Consider the following 9,282-nt stretch of genomic DNA (forward strand, 5'->3'; position numbering starts at 1 on the left):
GAGGAGAGCTTGTTGATGCTACTGGAGTGGAAGAAGGGAAGAGAAGCTCACTAGAGGTGGCAAATTACTGCAATCTCCTCAACCTCACCATGGATCTGGTCCCCATGAGCCGTCTGACCTCATGGTGACCTACCCCACGCTGCAATGAAGCTCGCTGGCCCTTTTCCCTCCCTTTTGGAGCTATGTCACTCCATCCGCGCCATTGATTGAGCCATCGTGCCGCCATGGTTGCCACTACTCATGCTCTAATGGTTGCCGCTCACTCACCTGCTGCTCGCTCACCAAATACATGCGCGAACCACCACTTTAGCAGCTACTGCTATGCCGCACCTCGAGGCAGTCAACTAGGAACATGGGATGAAGCATGAAGGTAGGAGGAACAAGATGGAGGCAAGCAGCAGGCAAGAGGTCGGCATGGTGGGGAAATTGGGGGGAGAGAGAGAGAGAGAGAGAGAGAGAGAGAGAGAGAGAGAGAGAGAGAGAGAGAGAGAGAGAGAGAGAGAGAGAGAGACTGCTGAGTCATCAGCAACTGGTCATGTCGGATTTGAGTTAGAAGCCACATGTGCAAAACCACTCCGAAACAAGTCGAGGGACGAGAACTGAACGGTTTTAAAAGATGAAGAACAAAAGATTTCTGGTATTGGAGTTGAGGAACGAAAATTAAACTATCTCAATAGCTGAGGAACGAAAAATAGACTTTTTCCTTATCAATCTGAGATTTACCAAATTTAGAATTTCAATTTACTTAGTGATTACTACTTGGTCTTAGTAGCACCCTCCCACATGTGTCCTAGGTCTGGATTACTGCTTGGTTTTAGTAGCACCGATTCCTACATATGTCCTAGGTTTTCTGTTGACAGTATAGAAATTATGCTAGTCATTGATATTTTATAATTAATGCATCCATTAGTGTAATCAAGTAATGAGGTCAACAAATATCTGTTCGAACTCTTGAATCTTTCCATTGGTCAGAAGTCCCTCAATAATTTTAATTATAAGGATGTTGATATTGATTAGTTTGAAAGGGTTGAATTCACCTTTAAGAATGGAACTAAGTGTACATAAGATTAGATTCCAACTTGTAATATACCTCATAGGTTTACATAAGTCAAGAGCTTGGGACCTGGTATGCATGTCGCTGCCCAGCATGAGTTACTTTGTTCTATACATATGCAGTTGCACTGTTTCAGATTTTTAATCTATGCTCAGCAAACTTTGGCAATTTAATGTTCTGATTCGGATTCAAAATCCATATCAAACATTTAGATTTAGGATCTGTATTATATTTAACACATTCCAGATTTTATGGTAGAATATGTAGTTTACTAAGACCATATATGTACTAACATCGTGTTTGATATGCATCCTCACCTAAGGTTGAACTTACCGATAGCCCAACGGTTACCGAGCTCTAGCGGTTACCGAAAGTTCGCAATAACCGCGATAACCGCTCGAAATTTGAATAAAATTCAGACAAAATTCGTTTGATAAAATTTAAAATTTGGGAAAAAATTTGTGAAATTGACCTCTCGGTAACCGGTCGAATTGGACCGGTTACTGAGCGGTTTTTGCGATAAACTGAGCTATTTACGTGATAATCGAGCTTCGAATAACCGACTGATTTGCAACGAAAACCGATCGATTTTGAGCGATTACCGAGCGGTATGAACACGTTATCAATAATTCTGTAGGAAAATCATAAAAACACAAAACATCACCGATAAACCAGGGAAAAAATAGTAACAAATGTGGCACGACATTTGCAATGTTTTATAACATCAGAAAATTTTTTGGCATGACCTTTATATTTTGGAAGTTTCCAGTTTCCAAGGCAACAAATAGATACTAATAGCAATACGAGCACGAACATATAATTGTTTCATCGAATATATACTTACATTACATATGCAGCGCCTCAAATTAATAAATATATATTGAATTGTCTGTAGTAAAGCTAAAAACGTAACCACATGCCATCCATCAGTACTTACCAAAGTGATTGTTGATGCTTAAAATGTAGTTTGCATAGTATACACGCCATGTGCAACCTAGGAGATGAAAAAAATTAGGATAATACCATGGTATGAAAATAAAGTAGTTGCAAAAAGGTAAATTTTCATTACCTTTAGAACCACCAGCTTGGGGGGCGATTAAATTCAGTTATATTGTACTCCTCGGTGGACATGAGTATTATCCGTCGTATAGACAACAACTCTGCCTTAAACTCTATCCAAGTTTGCCCCGTCCATGCAGAAGTGGTTGACCATTGTCCTTGCAAAATGGCATAAAACTTAGGGTCTTGCCACTCATAGACCCACTGAATAGGAAGCTCTGACTAAGTATCGGGGACGGGATAGTGGTATGGATAAGATCCAGAACTACTCTCCATGCCATAACTGCTAGAATAGCTCCCACTATCTTGTGGTCCATCATGGCCACCCTGTATGACAACAAGAAATTCATTACAAACTTAATCACTCACCCCATTTCTGTGTTTCTTTCACTACAGTGACAAAGAATGCATCGTCCGCCCTTCTACTAGGAATGCCTGAAGTGTGGAAAAATTTGGACCATGCCAAACCATTCTACTAGGAATGCCTGAAGTGTGGAAAAATTTGGACCATGCCAAACCAATAGCTTCCTTCGTTTTCTTTTCCCTTCGCGCTCCATGACCCAGTGTCAATCCTTGGCTGCACAGGGGCTTTTGCTAAAGCAACATTGCAATCTCTGACACTTGGTGGTAGCTCCCTTGTTGAAGATGCTCTCCTAAGCATCCTCTTTAATACAGAGCCCCCTCTGTCACTACCACTACCACCTCCACGCTCATAAGACTCGCCTGCCCTCCTCCTGAACTTTTCCTCGTCCCTTGATTGAGTCATTCCTCTTTCATGTCCTCATTGTCGCTTGTCAAATCTACCTGAACTCTTGCTGATTCTTGCCTTCAAACCCCCTCCTCAGCCTTTCCGTTCCTCTTATCTCTTGCTCTATCCAGCTCACATCTGAAATAATCACGCACAACTGGAGGCACCCTATCACAATGTATAACATTCGATCCGCGTCCTGCTAAATGTTCTTTCAACCTTGTGGCACCATCGCTTTTCTTTTCCTTGTTGCAGTAATTGCACCTAAACCCCAGGACCAAATTGTCCCCGTGCTGCCACACCACATCTCTATCCGTCATCGATTAGTTTGCGATTTCTCTATTGGAAGAAGAAAACTCAATGGTTAGCCTACTAACCATTATCTCCATACATGTTAAAATCGCTAGTAAACTCAATTAAACGAATATTATCAATGGTTAGCCTACTAATAAACTCCATTGAATGAATATTAGCAACATTTGCACCTAAAATCACTAGTAAATGGTCGATTATCTTGCGCGAATAAACATTCGCCTGTATACGGTAACCGACGTAATAAGGTCGATAACCGAGCGAATCAACCACTACATCTTCCTAATCGACTACACAACGAACTGCTGCCCTTCTAACACCGATTACTGACCATATTACACGAAAAGTGCTACTAAATGGTTGATAACCGAGCGTATCACGCACTGCATCGTCGGAATCGACCGCACACATCCCATACCGACCCCATAGCCACGGTTACCGATCGAAAAACACGAGAAATCGCAGAAGATAGAGCGGTTACTGAGCCACCTTCGTCGGTTACCGATCTGCGTGAGGGAGTCCGCGTAGCTCGTCGAAGTCGGTCAGTAATCGCTGCACCGACGCCGGATTCACATAGGATAGCGGCAGATTTGGTCGGACGGGCGATGAAGCTGCTATTTTGGCTGTGGAGAGGAGCGTAGGGAATTTCTGCTGTGCACAACGCTCACCACACCATGCATTTCTGGCGGTAACCATCAAATTTTTGAACCCTGCCCTCACCTCGACAAATTTTATTAATGACCCAAAGGATCCAGCTTTCTTAGTATGGTTGTCAAATTTTAACAGGTCCATGTTCCTTTGGTCATATATGATGCACTTTTTCACCTATCCTTGTGAAACCTGGTAGCCACAATTTTACCAAGCTTGGTTGGGGAACAAACCAAATACACCCTGAATGCATACAAGTAGTGCTCGCTCCAGCTGCCTACGAAATTCTTTTTTTTTTTTGGTGCTAGCATAGTGTCTAAGAATTACTTGGTTCATAGGACTAGTCGAAAAGCACAAAATTAATTATGAACAATGACAAGAATATGGTGTCATATGTTGGTTTGCAAGTATTTTTTGGTCCATCATAACAAATTTCATTAGACGTGGACAAAATCTTGTTTTGTGAAATTTATAAAGTATAGTTCAGACTCACATAAAGCAAATCTGGAAGGTATTTTTGCTTATTAGAAACTTTTTTTTCATGTGTTTTTTGCTGTCAAACATGTAGGTGCATATGAAATAAAATTGCAGAATTACCTACGAATTTGTTCTCTCTGAGTTTGTAGGGAATTAGATTTTCTTGCCAATTTGTAGCGATTTTGTTTCTGAATCTGCATGGATTTATTCTCATTGAGCTTTGTGCAAATTTTCTTGTAAATTGATATAAATTTGCTCTTTGGGTTTGTATATATTTGCTTATAAATTGAAACAGATTTGCTTGCAAATGGAAACAAATTTGTTCTTTGAGTTTGTACAAATTTGCTTGTAAAATGAAACAAATTTGTTCTTTTGACTTGTATATATTTTCTTGTAAACTAAAACAAATTGGATATCTGAGTTTGTGCTTGAAATTTGAAACATGTTTGCTCTCCAAGTTCATACAAATTTGCATATAAAATGAAAAAAAGTTTATATCTGAAATCCTATAGATTTTGCTTATGAATTAGAACAAAGTTTTCTCTGAGTTCACACGGATTTGCTTGTAAACTGAAATAAATTTGCTTGTAAGTTAGACCAAAGTTGCTCTTTTGAATTCCTAGATCTGAGTTTTCCTTTTAAGTCCATACTGGCTTGTATTCCAATTTAATAATTGTTGTCTAAGAATTCAGTGTTTCTTTTCTTCTGAGCAATTCTATATGGTTTCATTAAGAAATTTATGGATAAATTCTATATGTTCTTTGAGCAATTTATAATTATTCATAAACATTTTTTTCATACACTTTAATAAGTTATCATTTCTTGTAATTTCAATCAGGTGGCAATTCTATATATTTTCAATCATGAATTATGATGGTGATGAAACTAATGATAATGTAATTTTCACAATCTGAAACTCTATATCACCACATGATAAAGTGCTACAATTTTTTATTAGCTTAAGCGGAAATTATTTATCCATGCACATACAATGACTATTATATGTGCAGCAGAAATGATTAATATATCCAGTTCAGCTTTCTTCTCTTGACATGTTCCATGGATACCTTAATTTTTCTCAAGAGGAGGTTGACAATGAACAACAATTGTTTTAGCACTAAAAAGCATATAAAGAGAAGCAAATCTGAGGTTATAATGAGCAATTCAGAGCACAAGAGATGCAAAGAAAATTGTGTACTCCCTGGTTTGTGAGAAGTCACAAAAATGTATCCAGATACATGATGCGGCATGAGAAAGCGTCCTTTCTTATATTTTATTTTTGCTTCTTTTGTTTTTTCTTGGAGCACAGTACTATTTTATCTCCTGAGATCTTGTGTTTCTCCTCTTTTTTGTCTTTTGATCCCTTCCTAAGTGAACTAATCTATTACATATATTAAAGGTATAAGAATTAGAGCACTTCTAGGTCAAGCTACTGTAGCTACTGTTTATATAAGTCTCCCGTATGTGTACATATATGTATATGTGTGTGTGTATATATATACATACACACTTACACATGATTTTTTTTCCCGAAATTCCAGAAAAATAGCAAAAGAAATAATAGTTATATTGATAAATCAACTAAAATAATCTAAAATACATAGGAAAATATCTAAAACTTTTAAAAATATGAAACAAATTTAGTTATGTTCGTATTATTATCGTCTACATGTTAAAATTATGTACATACATGAAAGTACCACTATTTTCTTCATAATTAAATGAATCTGTTAAATATTGATAAATTTATAAATAAATATTGAGATGTCCAAAAATGGTCAATCTAATTTTTTTAGTCTTATTTTGTCATGCTCTGTGTAACAAAAAAATGGGTGTGGCGTAGGAGCGCCAATCCGCTTAGTATAATGTACAGCGTGTTACAATTTCGGCAATCAAACTTATTTTTTTTTTGTTAATATGTACACAACTATTTAAATTGGTCAAAGGAAGATAGTTCCATAAGATTTATTTAAAGAAATACTTTGAGTGACACGTTCGTATATATGATCGATGATTTATTAAGTTGCTTATTAGATACCATGCCTTGCATGCCCTGAGTGTTAAATGATCTTGACTAGCGGGTGATACAATTTTTTTTATAGATGCTATATATAAGGACACAAAAATTCCACTAAGTATACGAGCATATGATTTATTAGGATTATTTATTTATGTTAAGATTCGTACTAAAAAGTAGATAAAAAATTATAAAATATATAAGAAAATTAATATATAGATTATTATCAGGTGAGAGCGATAGACAATCAAGATATACTGTGCATATAAAGAGCACGTGAAGTTGCACCATTTGCAATTAGGACTTGGCCTATGCAGGTTAGAGCGTTAGGCTATTACTTTGCGATAGTTGTAGTCCACTAAGAGGAGTTTTTTATTTTTATATTTTTTTAAGTTAAAATTTAAATAAATAGATTTCTGGCGAAGATATTTGCAAAACTAGACGCCTGCAGCCCTCTCAGGGAGCTGCAGCCCTCTGAAAGAGCGGTTACAGGTCCTAACCGCCCCCTAAGAGGGCGGTAGGCCTAACCGCCCCTTTAGAGGGCGGGTGGGGCCTTCCCGCCCGGCCCAGAGGCTTACCGCGCCCTAAGGGAGTAGGTAGAGCTCCTTACCGCCCTCTTAGGGGGCGGTAAGGGCTCCTCCCCGCCCGTCGCGCCGCACCGCCCTCCCGCGCCCTGCTACTATAAAAAGGCCAAAAAATAGCCAAAAAACCATAAAAATCGGAAAAAAGGAAAAGTTGAGAAGAGAGAGGAGAAGAGAGGAGAGGAGAGGGGAGGAAGAGAGGTCGGTGAAGCTCTGCTGTATTTGGACCGCGGATTTGAAGAAAAATTTTGGGTAAATCTTTTTTTCCTTTTTATTGTTGTTAATTAGTGCAGTAGTAGTATATGACATAGGTTTTAGACATTTATGACCTAGGGTTTAGAAAATTGTCAAATTTATTTAGAAAATGGTACGATAGCAGTTCAATATAAAATATTATTTTTAGTATATTATTTTCAGTATGTTATCTGTAGTATATTATTTTTAGTATATTATTTTTAGTATGTTATTTGTATTATATTATTTTTAGTATATTATTTGTATCTGCGGACGTAAGAGGCAACAGTAGATGATAATTTGCGAACCTAGGGTAGCATTTAAAAATTATTTTATCCGATAATCAGAAATATAGTTTGTTGTCTTAACATGAGTTATGTTTGCGGGTGTTTCCAGGGATGGCAGATAAATTAATTTTTCAGATATATTATGGTGAGGGTGAAATTAGGTACGGTCCCAACGGTGTAGATCTGTCTGGATTTCGTCATGTTATGAAGGGCTTAGTAAAGCTAATGAGAAGACTATTGTGGGTGTGTGCAAATAGCTCATGCGGTTTTTTCAACTGGATCTGCAGCAATATGAGCTGAAGTTGAAAGCTTTCCTGAGTCGTGCTAGTCATGGATACTTTGGTGAGCTTGTTCCCATCGAAGCCACATCAACTTGGAGGCAGTATGTAGATATATCCTGTGAACGTGGCCTGCCACTTGTTTTGTTAGCTGAGGCGTACCTGAAATATCAAAATGAGGTGAACTCTGCAGAAGCAGTAGCAGGACCAAGTGAGGCAGTGGAAGATGAGTTAGAGGCGGCTAATGTAGGGTCCAGGGAGGAGGTTGATGATGTTCCAAAGCTACAGCCGATGGGTGTAGCTGATGAAGGAGAGCACATCCCTAGCATCATTGAAGATATGGATTTGGAGGATGAAGAGTTGGAGGAAGGCCTTGCCGATGGGGATTCTTCTGATGAGGAGGGTAATGCTCCAGTTCCTGCAGAGTGGCGGGATCAAGAATTTTCGAAGTTGGTGGTTAGCGAGGCTGACCAGACACCGTGGCAGTACCATGAGAATGAGGTGTCATAGGGTGCTATGTACCCTACAAAAGAGGCGGTTATTGATGCAGTGAAATTCTAGTCGCTGTCTCTTCATAGGCAATTCAAGGTTGTTAAATCAAGTAAAAGAGAGTATGATGTGAAGTGCTTGGTGCCTCAGTGCCCTTGGCTGGTGCACGCATTCAGAGGGAAATGGGCAGACTACTGGCAATGCTCAATAGTTAAGGAACATAATTGTCACATTGAGAAAATAGAGTTCGCCCACCGGAACCTATCTTCTGCTTTCATTGCAAATGTTATGTACGGAGAGATTGTGCACAACCTAAGGTATGAGCCACGATCAATAATTCGTGCTATTGAGCAAAGGTTCCAGTACACAATAAACTATGTGAAGATATGGAGGGCGAAACAAAAGGCTATTGAGATGAGGTTTGGTACATATGAATATTCGTATCACAATCTACCTCGTTAATTAGCCACAATTTATGCAAGAAATCAAGGCAGCTACTATGATATCAAGCATTACCCCTCTACTGATGTGGAGTACAGCGAAAAAAGAGTGTTGCAGTGTGCTTTCTTTGCATTCGCTGCAACTATCAAAGTATTTAGATATTGCCGACCCATCATATGCCTAGATGGAACATTCCTGACTGGGAAGTACAAATGGCAGATTTTGTCTGCAATAGGGGTCGACGGTAACAACCAAGTCCTGCCACTAGGGTTTGCGTTCGTGGAGAGTGAGAACGGGGACAGCTGGTATTGGTTCCTAGAGCGGGTTAAGCATGCAATTGTTCTTGACCGACAAGATGTGTGTCTCATTCATGCTAGACATGCAGGATTGTTGCAGGTTTTGCTGGATATGCAACATGGTAGCATGCGACGGGGTGTACCAGTACAGTGGCCAGATCTCAAAAGTAGGTGGTGCATGCGCCATATGGGTGCGAACTTCTACAGACAGTTTAAAAACAAAGAGTTAATGAAGCTCTTTAAGAAGTTGTACAGTCAGAACCAGCAACGTAAGTTCAATGCATTATGGGCAAGACTTGATGAACTGACTCTTAAACAAACTGCGGAGGCTGCACCTAACGGTGAGGAACCAATAGCTCTC

This window comes from Phragmites australis, chromosome 22, assembly GCF_958298935.1.
Source record: "Phragmites australis chromosome 22, lpPhrAust1.1, whole genome shotgun sequence".
Lineage (NCBI taxonomy): Eukaryota > Viridiplantae > Streptophyta > Magnoliopsida > Poales > Poaceae > Phragmites > Phragmites australis.